Below are 22943 nucleotides of genomic sequence, written 5' to 3'. Positions count from 1 at the left end.
AACTATGATCTCACCACTAAAAATAAACAGCTAAGAACCAAAGAGGATAATTGCAATTGAAAGTGTCCTGAACAAAAATCAAGCTTTATATGATCTCAGTTTAATCATCTGCCCTGTCTTGTTCTTTTCCAGAATTATATATTTTCCAGTTTCATATTTTCTTTACCACTAATGTAGGTATATAGTTTCTTCCCTGCAAGGACATTAAGTAGTTTTTGAATTGTATAAATTTTCCTTTGAAAGCATTTTTTAAATATGAAGTGTAGCTTTGTTTACTTGAATGCCTTTGATTTGGATATCCAAGGATTTAAATCCTAAGGAATGCTCTGAGAAAATAAATAAATATAAATGTTGTCCTTAAGAGGCCAGTGATTATTTGGTACTGGATTCATCCTTAAACTATATTCTTCCTCAAGTACAGGGCACTTTATATGATGTATTTGAAAGCAATAAACTGAACTCGGGATGGAACAAAGTGATGGATTGTGTCTGGGGTTTTTGTGGTTTTATGGCTTTGGGTTTATAAGCAAATTTTGTTTTATGAAAACAACATGAAAAGGCCGTCATTGTTTATGATATTAAAGTCTAATGTAAAAAAATAATAATGTTTTCCAGCTTAATAAGCAGGCATTAAGCTTAGAAGCAGATCTAGTTCTACCAAACTCTCAGGATTCACTCCCAAAGTTGCTTTCATTCTCTACAAAAAGATCCAAAAAGTATTCGGAAACACAGAACAAAAGATTTAAAGGTCCAGGCCAATATAATTGTTTCTAATGAATTTTTCTTTTACATTGGTTGTACATAATATTTGGTCATTGTGGTGAAATATGTGTTATTTCCTTTTGAATGGATCTCATTTCAACAAAATTGATTAAAATATGACTTAGAAGATTGATCGGGTAAATTTTTTAACACTAGTTCAGAAGATTCAATTATTGTAATCTTAAATTGGCTCTCATTGTTCAATAAACATTGACAAAATAATTAATTGAGAAGGTATGTACTCTACATTTTAAAGAACCTGTTAATTTTTTCTAAAATCATTTAATGATGACAATTTGGCTTTGTAACGAAACTGAAAATATTAATTCATTGAGAGATGAATCATCTCTCATCCAGTAAGCCAATAAGCAATATTTAAAGAATATTTTTCGTCAAAATCTATTCAGTAAAAACACCCTCAAGAAAAGCAATGAATATATGACTATGAGTCTTAAAACAACAAAAAACAAAAAAAAATTTAACATGACCTTTATTAACGGAAGCATATATTTTTAAAAGTATTCCAGATAATTGCTAATCACATTTTTAAAATAAACATTAGATTAATACAGCCAAGGACACCTTAGAAATGAACAATTAGAGTTATTCAGATAATTCTGTCTTTGCCATGGACTAAAAATTTAAAATGACTTTTTTGTTCACATTTCAAATGGCTTTCTAACTTATAAACTCAAGGTGTGTTTGTGCCTCTCTGTGTGTGTAGAATCCTTCCTAAAGATGCCCCCAAAATACTACAATTTTAAAACCTTATTTATCAGTTCAAAGCTTTCTGCCACTTACCACTGTCTAGTGGATTACCAGTTCCTTGGAAAAACTTTATTCTTAGACTGCAACGTCCTTGTGGATGACTGTGAAAAGAGTCTTTGCTTTTTATTCCTAGAGGTTAATATAAGACATAAAATACTACTAGGTACTCAGAAAATGTTTATTGAATGAACAAAAAATTGATGAATTTTTTTAATCAATGAACATTGTTCTGAAATGTCCCTCTTTAAACTTGAAATGTATTATAACAGGTACTATAGAACAAAAGCAGAGCTGCTTTGGATTTTCATGAATTGGATATTTTCCCAAACCTAAGTAATAGGAATCCTGTCATGAAAACAGGAAGATAATAACAATACGTTGTGACTTACTTGTAATAATTTTTTAAAAATATCTATTTCCTCTACTGCTATATAATTGTTGATGAGAATAGTCACCGTGTGAGATGTCACTGATAAATAGGCATTTGATAAGAAGCCTCACAAAAGTTGGCTTTAATTCTCAATACAAACTGTCAGGGTGGATACTATTATTATCAGCCCTACCTTACAGGTGAGGAACAAGAGAGGCCTCAACAGGTTAAGTAATTTGCTAGAGTTAATGCTGCTGGTGAGATGCAGAGAAGAGCCTCCCAGGTTTCCAGAACCTGTGTTCCATCCACTGAACTACCGGTCTCTTGGTACTCTGGAAGAATCTATATCTATGAATTTAATTTTACATAATTTCTCTTTCCAAGTGTACTTTAACATAATACCTTTTAAAGACAAAATTTCATTTTTAACTCATTTTGAATCATTCATTTACTCTTCCTTTAATCAGATTTGTCATCCAACTTTGTATTTCTATGTATCTTTTTAAAATTGTTATAGGAACAGTAGAAGTAACTGTAATTATACTGTGTTGAAGCTGACTTTAAAAGTTATTATATAGGAATAGAAACATACACATCAAAGGCACTGGACTCGATATGAACCTTATTTTTCTTACTAGTGATTCCCACATCTCAACCAAATAATCTTCTACTTGAGTCCATGCACTAAAGCCTACCTACTCCCACTACACACTCAAATTTAGTGGTCAAAATAGCAAACATTTCACTCTTCACTTAATGTCTTTTTTTTTTCCGAATTTTATTTGATTTATTTTTTTGATACAGCAGGTTCTTATCAGTTATCTATTTTATACATACTAGTGTATATATGTCAATTCCAACATTTAATGTTTTTGAAATATGTCAATTACATATAAATTCAAACTGCTTGTAAATTGATGTATGCAGTTTTGCAAATATTCCTGTGAAAAAGCTTCCTTTCTGGCCAGGCTTTACCATTACATAAGAAAGGACCTCATGGCTTGCCTCTCTCAGTCCATCTGGGGTCTCTCCTCTGTGACTGCGTTTTAACCTTATTAGAGTTCATCACTAACGCAGTTTCTCTCTCACTTGAACCCAAATCAAAATCAGCTTAATGTCATGTTCCTGGTGACTCAGTATGAAAGAGGGACATGTCAAAAGATATTATATTTGGGGGATCTTAGAAATTATTTGTTTCCTTTGACTTCTTTTAAATTTTTTTAGGTAATAACTTCTATTACTATCATTATTAGGTATACTACCTACTTATAAAAAGGCTTTGGGGAGATTTATGAAAAAGAAAGAGAGAGAACCACTTAAGCTCAATTAGAAGTGTCCTAAGTATCACAAGAAAACAGAATACGTAAGATTTAATTTCATATCAGTTCTGTATTCACATACGGGTAACCCCCAACTTACTAAGGAACAGAGCTCCAAAAGCTCATAGGCGAGTCAGTGGTCTGGACCTCACATTGAAATCTCCTATCAAAACAATATCATACAAGGTGACTAGGTTTTCATACCAGCCCACAAAGCCCAATTCAACCCTGAATGCACTTCAGCTATGATACCAATAGTACCAACATGAAATCTGAGTCTAGGGAAGCTGGCTTGAAGACTCATGCCAAAGTGGAGAACAAGTCTTTATACAGTGAATTCATTCATTCAACAGACATTGAGTACCCAGAGGCTACAGAGTGTCAGTTTTACATGTTCTAATTCTGGAATTAAAGAGACCTGATCTTTAAATATTAACTGGAGATAAAATAATGCCTTAAAAGAAATTTAAAAAAAAAAAGAAATAAGATAGGTAAAGTCCTTGGCACGTAAAAGATTAACTAATTTTAGTTCCTTTCCTTCTTTCCCAAGGGACAAAAAAAGAAAAGGGGGCCTTAGCTTTCTCTATTTAAATTCCTAAAGAAAGCCAACCTTAACTTCCAAACCCTCTTCTCTCCCTGTGGGCACTCCCATCTCCCTGACACCCATCCTCCCAGGTCCTGTGCCCCATGCCAGCCACCCTGGACTTCCCACTGTTCCAGGCCCTAAATGCATCACCTCTCAACCCAACCTTGTCCTCATTCCTGCAGCCACTAATGTCCACCAGGTGCTAAAAGAAAAGCAGATGATATGAATTTAAAACAATTGCTTTTGGTAACTGACATTTTTTTTTTAAGAAAAAGTCTGTCAATCCCAATGAATTTCTAATTAGTGTAATGTTTCAGACAGTGTAAGAGTGATGTAAAAGAATTCAGGAAGAGTATAATTGGAAGATGTCTGGGGACAGGGAGACAGCCATTCCTTTATTCCTTCAGAGTGAAGAAAATGCAATGAAGACTCATAGAGTTTTATGGAAACACAACTTCAAGGGGGCCCACATGGATTGGAATGTCCAAGAAGACTTCTATGTTGAAGGCCTTTCCTAGGATATAAGCCCCATGAGAGCAGGGATGTTATCTGTTCAAAGCAACCCTGAACCTCAAGGACCTAGAATAACTTCTGGTACATCGTTGGCACTGAATTGAAAAAATGTGGAAAAAAGAAAGGACATTGGCTTAAATTTAGACCTGACGAATAAGTAAAACTTAGCTGGGACACATGGGATTAGTAGAAGTGAAGTCCCTTAGGTAGAAAAGAGTAGGGCTCTTTGGCAAATTTAAAGAAGAAAAGGGAGACTGTCAAGATGATGAGTCAGAAGCGCTAGGGGGAAAAGTAAGAAATGAATTTGGAGAGGTGGGCAAAGGCCAGATCTGGCTGGGCCTTTCAGGATGTATAAGAATTTGAGACATTTTTTCAGAGACTGCCTAACTCCCTCATCTTGAGGCCCCAACTTGGACTGAATGTTCCACAACCACAACAGGTCTGATGCAGTGGCAGGGAGATTCTGGTGTGGGAGGCATGGAGGAAGAGTAGAAGCAGCCTCTGTATGTTAGGAAGATGAGTAACTCGAGCTATGCCTTTAGAGCTACCATACCTGTACTAGAACACGTTGCTAATGAATAAATAGACCATGGATATTTGAGTCCTTTGCCTAAGGCTCTTCCATGAAGAAAAATCATACTTTGAGGCATTGTTTATAAGTTCAGACTGCTTGCTAGCTAACCAAGCATGCTGGGATAGTTCATTGAAAGAAAAACCTGAAAAATGAAAACATTTTACTCCTGAATCTCTGTGTGTGTGTGTGTGTGTGTGTGTGTGTGTGTGTGTGTGTGTGAGAGAGAGAGAGAGAGAGAGAGAGAGAGGGAGAAGGCGAGAGGGAGAGGGCGAGAGACAGAGGGAGGGGGGAGAGAGAGAGAAGGGCAGAGAAAGAGAGACAGAGAGACAGAGAGAGGGAGAGAGAGGAAATTCTGTCAGGGGGCTGACTTTAAAAGAATGGAGGATTACACACTTCACTGTTCAAGGGTGACAGAGAGAAAACGAGGCTGGCACCAAGCAGGAAGCCCAATCCTGTCTGAATAAAACACTGCACATTTATGCAATCCCTGGTACCCGATCTTTTATCACAAACTATTTTGATTGCAAAGAGAGAAGAGCGCTAAGTAAAAATTATTTACTCTGGGTCTATTATGAAAAGAACAGATTAGCTCCCTAACACTTCGTTCTTTTTGAAGGTGTATTTTCTACCTTCCCGGTATGATTTATATTAATGAGAGGTTTAAAACAGGTTTTAACTTAAGAATGATTGCTGATGGTGAAGTGAGTAATTATACACCTTCTGACAGGACACGTGAATGGCTCATACAAGGGAACTGCATAACATGCCAAGCTAATCCTCCCTGCATAAAAAGGGAGAATACTTTGCAAGCTGGCCGATTTTAAGCTCCAGTTAACAAAAACCCTTTTTGTTGGAGCCTAAAACAAGAATGGGTTAACAAAAGCAAGGAGGAAAAAAATCTCATTTTTTTCCCTTCTTCACAAAATATAGTATTACAGGACTTAAAAGTTTTGAAAGGCCACGATGCGGCTGAAAGACCTGAGAAAGGGGCAAGGTCTGGGCCAACAACGACAAACTGAAAAGAACGCAAGGAAAACCAGAACCTCTTATCAGTAGGGAACATTATGATGTGATTCTAGTTTATTGTCGTTGTTGTTTTTTATTTTTAACGAGTTAAAGGTGTAGAGAGAGGGAAGGCGCCAACACTCTCTGGCTAGGTAGAGATGAAACGGGTTCATGGATGTTATAAAGGAAAAACCTTAAGCCATGGTGGGCGAGTCAACAGTGTGTGTGCCATTTCTGCATGGCTGCATTTTTCTCATACAAGAGCCACTTCTGGACAATAACAAGACCCCTAAAGCATCTGCTGAGGGATTACGACCCGGCTACACTGAGAAATGCTCAGTTAACACAGAGCGGCCGTGGGCTTAACTCTGTGCGTGCCTGGCCTGCCCACCACCGAACACACAAAATGCACAGTGCTCCTAGATGCTGTCTGAAGAAGACACTCAGCTGTTGGCACCACTCACCCGCTCAGGGAAAGGCAAGGAAGAAATAAAAGCCACCACATTTACTCCACATAATGGGGATTGAGAAAAGGAAGACTGGAAGACAAAGGTTAGCAGGTGAAAAGAAAGGAAGCCCGGAGGTCCACTTAATGTCTTAGAGGGCTAGAGATCAAGTCTTAGTATTATATTCTTTTCTAAGATGGACATCACCTTAGAAATTTCAAATTCGAAATTTAAGGAACAGAATCCTTATACTCCTCTTCTATGTCTCGTAAAGGATTCCTAGAATCCTAAATTTTGACAAGTTCCTAAGATGAGTTGAACTATTCGTCCTACTTTACTTAAATATTTAGATGGATTCATTGGCCGCTGTGGTGTCTTCTGCACCTACAGGGGGCTATGATCACAGAAGTCAGGAATGCCCCCACCTACTTGCAGGGTCCCGGGACACAGAGCCCAGGGCTGCCAGGTCTCATCTAGCAAACTGACACGCCCAGCCGGACAGGTCAAGAGGGCAGGCCTGCCTCTGGTTCCTTCCTTCTGCTAACACATGCTGCATTTGCTCTTGACAGGATAGAGCAGAAAGTCTTCACTTTTTAAGAAAGCCAAGGCAAAGAACAGGAAGCTGAAGTTGTGGCATTTCCTAAACTAACTGTATTACTACTGCTCTTCAAAAGATCCTTTATACACATGTGGTTTAACCCTAAAGATAGTAAATCATGTTGAAATTGTGATATCCACACAAATATAGCTTTAAAATACTCTTTCCAAATGCAAATCATAAGTAAATCATTTCTATTCCTTCATGGGTAACTGCAAACTGAAATTTCTAGATGTGGAGGAATTTCTCAGAAAGTGATACCCAAACTTTTCATGAAAAACATTTAACAATTTACCATAAAGAGGTTTGGTAAAGTTTGAGGTTCAGCATTCAGCTCTTTTGCTGTTATTCTTTAATATCTGTTTGCAAACTGCATATATTGCAAGGTGAGCCTATATACAAGGCAGAATTAACTAGTACTGTGAGCTGAAATATTTCAGTTTAATTAGAGTCCATCAATTTTGATCCGAAATAATGAGCAGAGGACACTTTCGTCATCATTAGCACTCATTCCGATACTCAAAAGGAAAATTGTTCTGAAATGTATACATCTTCTTACATATATAAAGCATCTATTGATTATAATTACCAAAACAAAAGTCAAGGGCAATGCTTTTTTATTATGTTACATGTCAAGGAAAGATGCTTAGAGAACTTCTGTAACCCTTGGAAACACAGCATTGGAGCCTGGAGTCTTTTGACTCACTGACTCACTGTCAAACCTAGGAGAAATTATCCTGCAGTAAAATGTCAGAGGATTACTCTCTAGATTGGACGGCAGAGAGATTCAAGTTCTCAGCATCAGAAACATTACAAAATGCACGTGCCAGAAAAGTACATGCAATAAAAGTACTGGGAACAAGAACCCATTAACTGCAACATGTAAGAGAGAAACTACCGCTTGATGTAGCAGGATAAAAAGGAATGAGACTGGGGAGAAGAGGCATGCAGGGATATTATTAATCTATTTTTAAATTTTTGTTTCTTTATTCATACATTCATTAAAAGTTTTTATTTAATTATTTTAAATCTTATTCAAATAAATTTAAACAAAATTTTATTTCTTAAACTGGGTGATGCATGCATGAGTTTGCTGAAACATTTATATTTTTGTATGTCTTAAATATTTCAAAATACATTTTTAAGAAACTGAACCAAGGGAATTAGAATAGGAATAATGAGGTGAAATCACCGGATCAAAGAATTGTAGGGAAAAAAGTAGCTTCAAGGATGTACACTTGGTCTCTTTGAACAGACCAAGAACAACCTAGTATTTTCAACTTTAAATCCTTTACTATAATCGGGGTTCAGACACGGCAGTCTTAGTATGCAGGCCTTCACAACTGGTAGGAGCTTAATAAATATATGTCTATTGATGATAATGATAATTTTACTCAAATAGGACATTACAGAGAATGTTAGATGATTGAAAATCAATATAAAGAACAAATACTATGTCAGAATAAACAACTTCACATACAGTGTAAGAGCCTCCAATGGAAATTTATAAGGAAGACTGGCAGACTGATTCTTTTGAGGAATTCCTAAAACAATGTTTTTGCAGATTTGCCTATTGAAGCTTTACCTTTACTGACCTTCTTTCCAATCCTGAGCTCTCTCTGAGTCTTCATACATGCAGTTTCCTCTTCCTGGAATACCACTGCCCTTCCCCTGGTTAACTTTTGTTTTTTTTCTTTTTTTAACATCTTTATTGGAGTATAATTGCTTTACAATGGTGTGTTAGTTTCTGCTTTAAAACAAAGTGAATCAACTATACATATACATATATCCCCATATCTCCTCCCTCTTGCATCTCCCTCCAAGCCTCCCTATCCCGCCCCTCTAGGTGGACACACAGCACCGAGCTGATCTCCCTGTGCTATGCGGCTGCTTCCCACTAGTTATCTATTTGACATTTGGTAGTGTATATATGTCCATGCCACTCTCTCACTTCATCCCAGCTTACCCTTCCCCCTCCCAGCGTCCTCAAGTCCATTCTCTACATCTGCGTCTTTATTCCTGTCCTGCCCCTAGGTTCTTTAGAACCCTTTTTTTTTTTTTTTTGATTCCATATATATGTGTTAGCATACGGTATTTGTTTTTCTCTTTCTAACTTACTTCACTCTGTATGACAGACTCTAGGCCCATCCTCCTCACTACAAATAACTCAATTTCGTTTCTTTTTACGGCTGAGTAATATTCCATTGTATATATGTGCCACATCTTCTTTATCTATTCATCTGTCGATGGACACTTAGGTTGCTTCCATGTCCTGGCTATAGTAAATAGAGCTGCAATGAACATTGTGGTACATGTCTCTTTTGAATTACGGTTTTCTCAGGGTATATGCGCAGTAGTGGGATTGCTGGGTCACATAAAAATGTGGAATGCTTTACGAATTTGCATGTCGTCCTTGTGCAGGGGCCATGCTAATCGTCTCTGTATCATTCTAATTGTTTTAGTATATGTGCTGCCGAAGCGAGCACCCCTGGTTAACTTTTATTCTGGCCACCTTCACTGATCTGGTGTATGCGTCTGTCTCTTTTTTGTCCCCATAAGATTCTATATTTCAACACCATAACTTTCCCCATACTTTCATCAAACTTGATTGACTGTCTCCCTATATCCATACCCTACAGTTACTTGAGGTACTAATTTCCATAAAGCCAAGAACTGTGTCAGTCTTTTTCATCTTTGCATTTCCACTATCCATACTACTACTGAGTGGCTGGCTGAATGAACTCTATGACTATTCTAAAATCTTTCCACTTTTTTCTTCAATTTAAAGGATACACAGAATGTTCTCATGTACAATATATTCATTCTCTAACACCAGGAAGTATATAGGTATGTAAATCTATGTGCATATCAATATATATGATTGTCAGATGAAAAGTTACACAGAACAAATAACTTTCTTATACAGCTTGACTGATACATACTAAGGTATGTGTTGAACGTTGAAAGCAGCTGTTGACACTAGTTTTTTAGGAAATAATCACTAAGTCTCTACATTTTATTCCTTTACATTCAAGCTCGGAAAAGTTAAAAAAAAAAAGATCTGGTGTTCATGGGATACCATTTAAAACTTGGGAGGCAGCCTGATAGAGTAGAATGCGTTCTGTATTTAGGAACTCAGTTCTTCTGGACTGCTCCTTACCTAGCTAGCCTAGGTGATTCCTTTAGTGTCAAAGGCCTCAGGTTCCTTATCTGTAAATGATTAGATTAGATAACAAGGGCAACAACCAATATTTATACAGCTTTCAGTTGATGACTTTGACATATGCTATCTCATCCTAAAAGACCCCTCTGGGTTTTCACAGGTGCTGTGATGTCAGTTTTACTCAAAACTATTAATTGGTTATATGCCATTTACCAAACTAAATCCAAGAAGTAAATTTGTTCAGATAATTAATTTCTTATTAAAAAAAAAAAAGCACTGTTGTACTGCAGTAGCTAGAATGACTTAAAATGTAATGTTGAATAACAATTAGGTGCTAAATCACCTTCAAAGAACCGACTACCTTTTGTTTTGCTGCTCACCGGAAGCATCACTGGGCCCTGCCTGATGGTAAAGATCAAGGGGCTGGCTTTATTTGTCCAAGGAGAAAGAAGCAGTCACCTCCGCAGGAAGGGTTCTGTCAGAAAGAATGCCTGTCCCTACTAGACTGCACCACTTCTCCCCAAGGCTTGAACTTGAACTACTTAACTCTACAATACTCATAGAGTTTTTAATGTAATTACTACTGAAAGCTCAATGCATTTATTTAAACTCACATTAAAGAGTAAATGACTAATTTTATAATATTTCCCCAAAGCAGGTTTTGATAGAAGACAGGAGTCAGCTCCGTGGGTGTCTGGCCTCCAGTATGAAGACTACACTGGGTATTTTTTAAACGCAAATTTAAACCATAAAAATAATACCATAGTAATCACTCTACCTCCATCTTGCATCCCTATAACAAAGCTTCTTCACAAAGATATACGTATACATTATAGATAACAATTCTACATGGAACTGCTCACTAACAGCTAAAGTAAACTGGTATCCTTATGAATGTAAGGTTCTCTGTACTGTTGATTGTAGCTACTGCTTTTGAATTTATTTCCCAAAATTGACTGACCACAAAATAAAACCATCTCTTTACAACTTCTCTTTTTCCTTATGTTTGCAGTCTCCAGAGGAAGACTCCATAATTTCATCTTGAGAACTTCCTTGTCAGTAATCGTTAGTGATGGAGACAGAAATTAAAATTGATTATTTGAATTCTACAAGCTGCTTAGGCTCGTAATTATCATAAAACTATGTTATACCCAAAATGCCCTCATCCTCTGGGAATGTGGGTGAGGGGTTTACGTGAAATAGTCCATTTATGTTTCTCCAGGTTTAGGCCAATGCATGTAGAGTTGTATGGAAACTTAAAAACACATTCTTCTCGGCTGGACTAACCAAGGCAGGAAGTCACTATCCTCTCTTAGTAGACCAAACAATTCTCACTTCATTGCTAGAATTAAATTCCAGAGAATTTTTTGGATTCTATTTAATGAATGAGGATATATTTTTCATGTGGTGTCATTGTTTTACTACTTCCCATGTTTATTTGGACAGATTCAAGCACTGGGTAGGAAATGTATTGGTTGGCAACTTCAGTTTTGGAAGAGAAAGTAAACACATGCTGATTAGCAAACAGTAAACTCTACTGTGTTTAATTTTGGCTTCTCTTAAAAAAAAAAAAAAAAAAAACACAAAAAAACCACTATTTGGTGTTGTGTTCCAAGTAGGAGCATTTGTCCCTAAGTTCTTTCCTAACCCCTTACTGGAGGGCTTCCAGAATTACTCTCATTTTTTTCCCTTCTTCCCCTAACACCAGTGGCAAACGCCAACATTATTTAAGAAAATACTTGTACATATGGTATCCTCCTAGCACAGATTTGCCATCCAGTTGAACAGTAGGGCCACTAACCCACACAAACTAAACTGCAAAATTATGAACTGCATAAACATAAACAATTATTTCCAGCTCTGATACATTCAAGGTAAAATCACACTTCAGAAAATCCCAGAAAGGCTATTGACTGAAAACTATCAGGTCTGAGAATTGAAGGTGGTAAATATGACAATAAGCTAGAATTTCAAATGCTCTCTTTAGAGCCAACTTCTTTCATTTATCTCATTCGCTTGCTTTACTACGGCCGCCAAATTATCCTTCAAATTTAAGTTTATCCTTAAGCTTATCCTTAGCTCTCTCCTTGTCTATCCTCAGAGGCTCATTACAAGCAATATCACCGAAAAAGTGTCCAGGAACAGCACATACACGGAAAATCCTGAGTAACTAAGATATATCCCTGCCCATCGGGCACAGACCCTTTTCATTATTTCAGAGCTCCGTTTCATAAAAGAAAATTCATGTTTGATCTTTTATTCCTCATGATTAAAGCTCACTTACCATTATTCAACTTCCCATGATGTCTCTGAGGTATGCAAAATGTTGTCCCCACTCATCAAATGGGAAAGCCAAGGCATCCAGAAGCTACATAACTTGCCAAATGGCCCAGTAGAAGAGGTACGCGCCATCTCTATCAGGTCTACATTGTTTATTCAACAGGCATTATTGTGAATCTGCCAGGTTCTGCATTGTGCTAGGTACTATACCTATGTTCTATTATGTTCTAGGCCCAGGCAAAAGAGTGCTAAATGATCGAAGTTCCAACCCACATGAGGCTAACAGCTGGTGGGGGTGAGAAGCAGTAAACCAGGAAACAGGTGAATATAAAATATGTCAGGGAGCTATAGGGCGAACAGTCAAGCAGAGTAAGGGAAAAGAGGCTTGGAGGAGGGAGCAATGGATAGAGCGGTGGGAGAAGGCCTCTCTGAGCATACCTCTGAATGAGGTGAGGGGACAAGCCCTGCAATGATCTGGGGAGAAAGGCTTCCCAGCAGCAAGAACAGGGAGAGCAAAGTGCTGGAGGAGCGGCGAGAAGGCCAGCGCTGCGGATGCTAAGAGAGCAGGTGGAGTGTGACCCGGGCAGGAGAGGGGGGCAGGGGCCAGGGCGTACAGCCCCGGGAAGTCACCATGAGATGGGGAGACTGCAAACACAAATGAGACTAAGCTAGAGAGAAAGAACGAGGGTGATGAGTTTGATACATAAACTCGTAATAAAAATGCACTGCATGAAAAGGAGGGCGTGCTTCTCTCTGCCATCAGGTGGAGACTATATAAGCACAAACACACAGAATGGCCCCGGTCTGAATTTTTCACATGCTACGAAACATTTTCACACTGGCTGATCCCATCAAATACAAAGAAGTGGCTCAACAGCATCCAGTACCTAAGAGAGACCAAAAGCATTTCCTTCTGTAAAGCTCTGCAGCTGAGGGCTTACATCCGCCTGGTCCAATCAGTTCATTTCCAAACAAAGGTAGGAAATGGCTGCATCCTAGGATTTCATTGTGGGCTCATGAGTCAGTGCTTTGGAACTTGGTGTCTTTGGGAGTGAGTGTCTATTCTTCACGTCTCTTGCCACAGGGGGAAAAAGGTACAGATAAACAGTAACACAACTTCACCCTACTGAGATATGAATCTGTGGGCTTTTCCACCCCTTCTCAAAAATAAATGAATGAATGACCGAAATTCAGGTCCTTCTTGTTTTTTTCTTTCTCTCTCTCTCTTTTGTTTCCTAATTCCCAGCTCTCCCATGTGTTTCCCAAACAACATAAAGTCAACTGATGGTGAAAGTACACCACATGGTAATTATTTAAAGGCTGTTATGTTATACCATGAAGTTTAAAAGAAATTTATATTCTATAAAAGTGGCCAATAATGTATCCCATGACATAGGGATCTAAGAAATGAAAATTAAGAAATTTGTTGTAAAGAACAAAATGATTCCCCATAATTTAACCCAAAAGATTTGTGGTATTTTACTTTCAAAATGTTAGAACAGTAATTTAACTTTGAAAACTATTTTTTATAGAACAGTTGCAAAGAAAACAATATATAAATTGTAAGTGTAAAGTAAGCAAAGGAGAAAACAGTGTGTGTGTGTGTGTGTGTGTGTGTGTGTGTGTGTGTGTGTATTTTAGGAATATTATTCTAAATAAAAAAAGCTTCAGAGGTATACTTAACCTACGGGCTATTTTCTTCAGAAAAAAGTATATTATAGTAACACCTGGATTGACACAGCACTCTCATTTCTGATGAAAGTTATAGAAGGAACTATGTACTGTATCTGATCTAATATTAGAAGTCACTTATTATCTATGATGGAAAAGGGGAAGAAAATAAGATGAGGAAACAAGGTTTCAATGAGAATGAGAAAGGGGTCCCTGGTCTAACATAAATATATATAAGCATATCAATCCAAACATCAGCCAAATTAATTTATAACGATATCCTTGTGATCAATGTGACATAACCATAAGAAACTTACATGATTACAGTGAGAAAGTTCAGAAACAGGATATTTCCATCTAAGCAAAGTAAAAATTATTTTCAGAATATTGGAGAAATCTGGTGTTTTCTACTCAGGCAGAATGGATTATGAAAACAATAAAAAGAATCTCCAGAGAGACAGAGTGAAAGAGTTTCTGTGTTAAGGAGAATATTACACTTCACTTTTCCAATGTGGAAATAAACTGAGAAAAATTGAGGGGCAAAGGTGAGAATGGAGGAAAAAAAAAGAAAAAAAGGAAAAATGTAATAATGAAACAGGACTATAGTTTTAGCTTATATTAGTTTTTATCCTTCCATTAAAAATTATACCTTAAAGTTCATTCCTCTTGACTATATTGCCAATTTCTCAAATAATACACCGGTAAAGTTCCAAAATCTCATTAGACATATAAATTACATGTATAAAGGTTCTTGTATAGCCTGTGGAAACATTTTAAACTTCTTGTGTAATATTATTTTCTTCAGCAAAATTGGGCCTAAAGTTTGGAAAAGTTCCTAAAGAGTGAAACATCCCCCCCCCCCCTTCTCTCTCTCTCTTTCTCTCTGGATAGTATTACCCTACTACATACCCAGCCATATATCTTTACACTCCAATTTCCTACCTATTCCCCTATCCATACATGTATAATGCTTCCATTTTGAAGCATATGGCTGGGGAGCCAAAAGAATTTAAATTGCCTTCAAAATGTGCATCGCATTATAAATGGTGTGAAAAAAGATCTCACTATTCAGCTCTCAACTTGGAGCATAAAGCAAAGAGGAAGCAACACAAGACTGCTTCAAACTTTATCCAAAAACTCAACAGCTTCACTTGTTTATAGAGGTACAAAAAGTATGCGACACAGTTTATAAAACAAGAACGGCGTACTGTATGCAAAAGTAAAGTTAAAAGCAAAGTATAGTAACAGCCCTATCTCGTTACAAACACTTGGCAGAGTGTCTAAAGTACCATGGTCAAAAACACGATACTGTCTGAGCTGAACTTCTGCCAGAAAGCACTCCCTAAGTCCAAGTCTCTTTAGCCATCATCACTACCTCATTTGGCAATCTCTCCCACGCCTCAGTTCATCTACTCAAAATTACTCCACAGAAACACAGAAAGCAGACAACCTCTCTAGCTATACAGGCTGTAAGTATCACAATGTGGTACCACTGGCAAGTGACAGTGTAAGATGCAGTTCTAAGGTTAGAAAGCCAGGACCAACTACACTGCATCCTCAAAGCTAATTTGCATATCAAGTTGAGCTGGGCTGTCTTAATTTCTGGTAATCCAGGGTTTCTTCCCTACTCTCACAGTAATTCCAAAGGGTCTTTCTGAATCACAGCAGCTGAGAAAGAAGGCACATGGTAAGAATACACTCAGGCACCAAATATATTTTAGGCAAGTGAGGAGCAAATGTATTCAGAAGTAACCTGCCATTTAACCATTCCAGGCAGAGCTTTTGAATAATTCCAGATCATCAAAGACTGCAACCCTAGCTATATATGCATGGCATACCAGGCAATACCAAGGCTAGGGAAATGTCAAGACTTAGGTAGTAAGTAGATAAACAGAATATGTCAATATGGGCATCTACGTCTACACTTGGCATTTATAACGAAAAACATGGCAATGTATAAGACAAAAGTACAAATGTGGCAATGACAAGATAAGTGATGGGAGAGAAAGAGCTGTATGAATTATTAATATTCTTTGGGCATGGTAGAACTAGCTTCCAAATTTTTCTTTAATTCACTTTTCTCCTAGCATATTAAATAATTCAAAAACACAGATATTCTGATCTTAAGTTTACAGCTTGTCATATTTCCTAGAAAATAAACAAGAATTAACAAATTTCATAGTTGTCCACGCCTACCCCCTTCTCTTCAAGAAACTTTATACTTTGAAATGTAGATACATAAACTACTTTTGGATCAGGGCTCACAAATATGTTTCCAAAGGAATAATATGTACAGGTTAGTCTGGTATATACCAGATGTAAGAAAAAGCAAATTCACAACCAGAAATATCAGTATTCAACAGAAAAATATATTTTTAATTAAATCTCATTCTTCCTCTCCTTACAGATACAGAATCTAAGAAAACCAATCACAGGTATAAGTTTTTTGACTTTTTCCTGAAAAAGAAAAATTCAATTTGACTCATGAATCTAGGTTTCCTATATACATAAGGTTACAAAGATAATAAGATGGTCATTTATAAACTGGCTTCTCTGAGTGGGCCTCCTACCATATGCTGATATTCAACAAAAAGCATCTGTATGAAAAGACCAGAAAATTGCAAATGTAGAACTTACAAGGTAAACTAGGCAGAAAAAGGCTGCAAAGCCCAGGTCTCCATCAGATGCTTAACATGTTAAGCCTCGATTACCAAAAACTTTAAGAATTCTCAGTAAGCATAACTAGTGAGTCTTCACTTATCAAACCATTCTAAATGCAAAGTGAGCACATTACCTGCACATTGAAATAATTTATGTGTTCTTTTCTCAGATATTAGAACATGCATGAGAGTACTAAAAACAAACTACAAATCTCCCCTCTCTCTAGAAGTCTTAAGAGTCTAAAGTTTGCGTTGTTATTTATCTTTTCCTACGCAAGCCTACAAGGATTTGGTCAGACTTATAAAAGTTATTAAGAAAAGTCCTGCAGGAAGAAATAGATCGAGGATTCAGATCACCCATGCCTAACCTTTTCGGGGCACCATGATCTCTCCCCTTGTGCTATACATCAGAGATGTAGTGAAAGCCAAGTTTTAATTTAGAATTTAATAAAAATTGATTAAGCATCATGGAGCACAAACAAAGCTGCCCCATAAATCTTTCAGCCCTTTTTGTGCTAGGAAGAAAGCAAGCACTGTCTGCTGAAGCAGATGACAGATGCTGGCTTAAAGATAAGTATTATTTATACTTCTGTACCAGATTTCTTCTTATGCATATCTTATCATGCATGGGTATATGATCAACAAAGCAATTTTGTATCAGTCCGAGACGTTCGAATGTACCCGGCTCCATGGGAATGCGTTAAAGAGTTCAGGCCTAGGGTTCAATTAAACCAAGGTGGAGAGGGAAGAAAGTTTTGAAAGAAAACCAAATATCAAGATGGTTGTTATTTGAAATGTTCTTTCACACACAGGCTAATGAATATATATGCACTGAAAATAACTTTGTTCTGAACATATGCCTATGCATTTTAAATAAACGATGCATGTTGGAAAGATAAGAGGGTTTACCAAATCTAACCACATCAAGTTATCTCTATATTAAACTGCAGTTATTTGCACAGTATGTTGGTAAGAAGACAGCACCTTGAAAGAAATCCAGTACTTACATAAAGAGATCACGGATTTAACCAAGTTTGCGAATATTTTAGTCATCAAGTCTACAGTTTAAAAACTTAAATCTCATTCTTTCTCTCTATATAGACACAGAAACTATGAAAACCAATCACGTGATGAAAATTCCAAGAGGTTTTCTGACTTCTAACAGAGTGAGGATAGCCAATGATTGGAAATAGGAGTAGAAACTATTTACCTTACCTTTTTAAAAAAGATCATATTCTGCATTATAACGTGCTTGAAAGTGCAGAATCTGGCATGTGACTCTGAAACAAATGTAACCCAGAAAGAGAAGCCACCAGGTGGATAAAAAACAGCAATCACAGCTGTCTTGACCTTCCTTCTCTACCCCAATTCCTGACCCCTTCCAGGATCTAGATTAAGGGTAGGCTTTCATTTTGTGGCTTATTTTTTTTTTTTTTTGAGGGAAGATAAACTGGACATAAATGAGTCTTCAAGTGCAGCCAGAAAATCAATCTATGGTTAGATTCACCTAATTAAGGTTCAGAAGTCAAACAAATGAACAAACTTGTGTTCATCCATTTCTTTATATGGTATCGTATTGTCCTTCATTTCCCTTACCATATTCCTTCTAACAGTCCTTTCTGAGAAATCTCAGCCTCACCTCAGATGGCCTGAAAGCTGGAGCTACTCACCCACTCAAAGGCCAGGAAACCACAAGTGCTAATAAGGCTCGGGTGAGAGTAATTGTCTGGGTGAGCCCAGAACAGAATCCTTACTGCTCAAAGGGGTCCTGCACAAGGACTAGATGAAACCACAGCTACAGCTGCAAACATACACCAATGCTTTAACCTGACACCAGCAGCAAAATTAAACTGTCTGGTTTCTTAGAAATTACTGTATAGATATCTCTTGAGAACTAGCAATGCACTAAAATAGGATACACAAATCAGTACTTTTATGTGGTAATACTAATCTGTCACATGCAATAATTTTTCTTTCCTGAATTATATATGAAAATACATCAATAAGAGCGCAGCAATTATGAGCCAATATTTTCAGGAATTACCATTGTGTACGTGTCTTAAGCATACAACGCTACATGAAATCACTAAACCACGTAACTGCTAAAAATATCCAGGTTTCTCTTTCCAATTAAATAATGCCCTTTACTATACAAAAAGTCAGGTTGTAGGGGAAATGGCAGATAAGGGTTATTTTTAAATGACCTTACAACAGAAAATAAAGTTAAAATATATACCACATATGTATAACTGCATCACTTCGTTGTACACCTGAAACTAACACAACATTGTAAATCAACTGTACTTCAAAATATGTACGTGTGTGTGTAGATGTATGTGTGTATGTGTGTGTGTGTGTATATATAAATATATATATATATAATACCATATACTATGCAATTGGATGGATATATTTTCAATCAGCTGATTTAAATGATAGAAGTTCAAAAAAATGTAAATCATCCACTTACCCTCTCACCCAAGTAAGAGAGAAAGAATTACATGTCTTTTGAGTTAACAGGGATGACTACAGTTAAGTTTTTTGTTTGTTTGTTTGTTTGTTTTTTGTTTTTTTTTAACATCTTTATTGGAGTATAATTCCTTTACAATGGTGTGTTAGTTTCTGCTTTATAACAAAGTGAATCAGTTATACATATACATATGTTCCCATATCTCTTCCCTCTTGCATCTCCCTCCCTCCCACCCTCCCTATCCCACCCCTCTAGGTGGTCACAAAGCACCGAGCTCATCTCCCTGTGCTATGCGGCTGCTTCCCACTAGCTATCTATTTTACATTTGGTAGTGTATATATGTCCATGACACTCTCTCACCCTGTCACATCTCACCCTTCCCCCTCCCCATATCCTCAAGTTCATTCTCTAGTAGGTCAGTGTTTTTATTCCCGTCTTGCCCCTAGGTTCTTCATGACCTTTTATTTATTTATTTTCTTAGATTCCATATACAGTTAAGTTTTGCAGAAAACTTTAATCTCTATACTATCCCGCAGAATTCCTCCCTCCAAAAGTAAAATAAAATAACTGTTTAGTATGCTCTGCAGTACTTGTAAGTTCGCAAAGCATGCCCAGTTCCAATACTCAGCTGTTTGGCCTTGGATAAATTATCCAACCTCTCAGTTTGAATTTGCAAGTCTGCTTAAGGATAACAGGCTTAAGGTTTGAACTAAATGAGATGTAGGAAAAGCATTTAGCAAAATACCTGGAACATAGCAAGCACTGAGAAAACAGTAAGTACTGTTATTATTATTCTTGCTGCTATTGTTCTTCTAATTATTAAAGAATTCATGATAAAACTCACTGGCCAGACAGGTCTAGCATGTGCCCCTTTTCTCATCTCTTTGATTCTATGACATTGAGCTGTCCTGATTCTCCTCCTACTTCTGGGACTTCTCACTTCCGTTCTCCATTGTTAATCCCAATGCTTCTACCATTTCCTTAAAAGTCAGCATTCCCCAAAGCTACATTCTTGGCCCACTTTCTCATCCTCTGCAGTGGCAATCAAACCCTTGGCTTCAAAGGTCTGAGATAACAACAAAGCTGTATTTTCATTTGTCTACCAGACATCACCACTTGGAATGTCCCTAAGTAACCAAAAAACCAAACTCATTCTCTCACCTCCAAATTTTGCATCTTTCATGCTCCTTGTCTCTGTTGAGGGAACTGACATTTACCAAGATGACCAAGTTAGAAACCTCAGAGTCATCCCCAATTCCTCTTCCTATATCCATAGCATGTCCCCCCTTTCTATTCCTACCAATGCAGCCTTTTCCATGTCCTTGCTTCTCTCCTGATTTTCACAGTAGCCCTAATGCAGCTTGGTTGTCATGTTCAACAAATATGAATAGAGCACCAGCGATGTGCCAAGCACTGTACACTTTGAATGCAAAATAGAACAGAACAAAACAGGAAAAAAAAAACCATACAAGCCCTTCTCTCAAGGTTCTTTGTGTCAAGCAGTGGGAAAGATTTGTAAACACATAATTATACTATGATGTTATACAAGCAATAATAGACTCACGTAAACTATAGAAGGAGGGCACAAGAGGGAGAGACTATTCTATTTGGATAGGTCAGGAACACCTTTAGTGTGGACACTGCTCCAGAACAATGTTTTGAGGGTGAATGGGAGTGTGGTGGGTACACAAATAGAGGGAAAGGCATTCTACGTGGCAGGAACAGCATGTGCTAGACCTCCAACTTTAGGCTCTCTAGCCTCCAAACCAACCTGTATATTTTAAAACTGTGCCTGGCCAAAGCCCAGGTCCAACTATGATACTTCTCCTTTTCCATAAGACCTTCCAGGGTTTTCCACTGTTTCTAGAATAAAATCTAGATGGGCAGGTAACTGAGGGACTCCAAATTCTGACTCAATTAGCTGGGAGACAGCTTCCACTGGTCTCCATACCCCCTTCCTTGGGTACAGCAGGTTTTGTCCTATAGGACTGTGTCCCAGCCATCAGATAGCCTCTCTGCCCTATATCTTGTGAAATCCCATTTATCCTGTGATACCAAGATTCACTTTTCTGAAGCCTTCCCTGCCCAGCTGACCCTGGATTATTTCCTCCTCTGAGTTTTCAGACCCTTTGTTAATACCTCTATTTCTATACATCTCACATCTGGATTTGTAGAGTGAATACCCACATGTTTGTCACATCATTTTCTAAAATCTGTTGCTCTAACTGGGAACTTCAATGAGTAATTGAAAATCACTTTACCCAAAATTAATAAATAAGTATCAGGAAATACCCTAGAGACTTCCCTGGCAGTCCAGTGGTTAAGACTCCATGCTTCCACTGTATGGGGCCCTGCATGCTGCACAGCGTGGCCAAAAAAAAAAAAAGGAAATAGCCCATACCAAGCCCTCTTATTCAGTGCCATTAACAGACGTAAAGGGTTAGAGGGACATAGCATGCAGATGTGTGGTTCATAGAAAACCACTAATATCCTACTGCCTTGGACTGAGCTGGGTCTCCCCCAAATTCATATGTTAAAGTCCTAAACTCTGATGTGGCTGTATATCAAGACAGGGCCTTTATGGAGGTAATTAAGGTTAAATGGCATCACATGGGTGGGGCCCTGATATGACAGGATTAGTGGCCTTGTAAGAAGAGACCCTAGAGAGCTAGCTCTCACCCTCTGACACATGAGGACACAGCAAGAAGGCGGCCGCCTGCAAGCCAGGCAGAGAGCTCTCACCAGAACCCAACCATACAGGCACCCTGATCTCTGACTTCCAGTCTCCAGAACCGCGAGAAAATAAATATCTGTTGTTTAAGCCACTCAAGCTCTGGTATTTTGTTATGGCAGCAGGACCTAAGACACATACCCTAGTCAAAAGAACTTGAGCAATCCAGGATCAAATGGTGGGATTGATTTTTCAAATGTCTGGTGTGATGCTCTGTATATATAACTTTTCAAGCAGACCAATTAATCTCCCAACAGTAACAGTTTTGTCACCAGTTTACAGACAGAGAAGACTAAGGGTGTGAGGCCTTCCATGAGTCATCCAATAATCCAGGGAGAGCCGGTGCCCATACTGGAACAGAATTCTAAAGTCCTGGCTTTCAAAACCTTGTCCTGGAAGAGAAGCCTACTCTACGTCCACAGAAAAATGTGCCAGTAATCTAGGCATAAGTGGCACGGCTCTGCACTGCCTCAGGCCTGGAGGGCTACCTGACACGGCCTGGGCACTGTTGCAGGGCAACACGACAATCGGGGATCTGCTGCCTCCAAAGCATGGGCTTTGGAGTAGGAAAGCTGGGGGCTAAAGCCTGCCTCCACCACTGACTAGCTGTTTAGCTTCAAACCAGTTACACAATTTCACTAGATGTCAGTTTCCTAGTTTATTAAAGGAGGATTTTAATACTTACCTCGTAGGGTTATTGTGAATATCAGAAGTAAGATACAGAAGGATATAGCCCACTGCCTGACATACAGTCAAGACAATACTTAGCAGGTACCAAGCCTCGATGTCACCTCATCAACAATTTCACTCCCACCTAAACTAAAAGCAAGAATAGGTGATTTACCTCTTCTTACCTACAGTGGGATTTCTGCCTATTTGTTTGTTTGGTGTGGGTGTTGACTGTACACCATTTACTACTTCCTGGTAGTAATATCAATAATTTTCCTCCGGGGGCCACTCACCCCCCCCCCCCAGTCTGAGATCATGTCCCTTAGGCGTCCTGCCTTCATCCCCCTAGCTCCAAGAG

At 38.0% G+C, this 22943-nt stretch overlaps 1 protein-coding gene and 1 non-coding gene across 12 annotated transcripts in view; both read right to left on the bottom strand.

Annotated features, from left to right (window-relative positions):
• Positions 1-22943, bottom strand: part of NFIB (nuclear factor I B) — a 236432-nt gene that overhangs the window by 149711 nt on the left and 63778 nt on the right. The gene's annotated exons all lie outside the window — the stretch shown is intronic.
• LOC118897635 lies at positions 9318-9427 on the bottom strand. Its single transcript, XR_005020521.1, has one exon. It is a non-coding gene; the product is annotated as a U6 spliceosomal RNA (small nuclear RNA).

Source organism: Balaenoptera musculus, chromosome 6, assembly GCF_009873245.2.
Source record: "Balaenoptera musculus isolate JJ_BM4_2016_0621 chromosome 6, mBalMus1.pri.v3, whole genome shotgun sequence".
Classification (NCBI taxonomy): Eukaryota; Metazoa; Chordata; class Mammalia; order Artiodactyla; family Balaenopteridae; genus Balaenoptera; species Balaenoptera musculus.
Note: the sequence above shows the minus strand (reverse complement) of the source record. Positions and strands in the feature narration are given on the sequence as shown.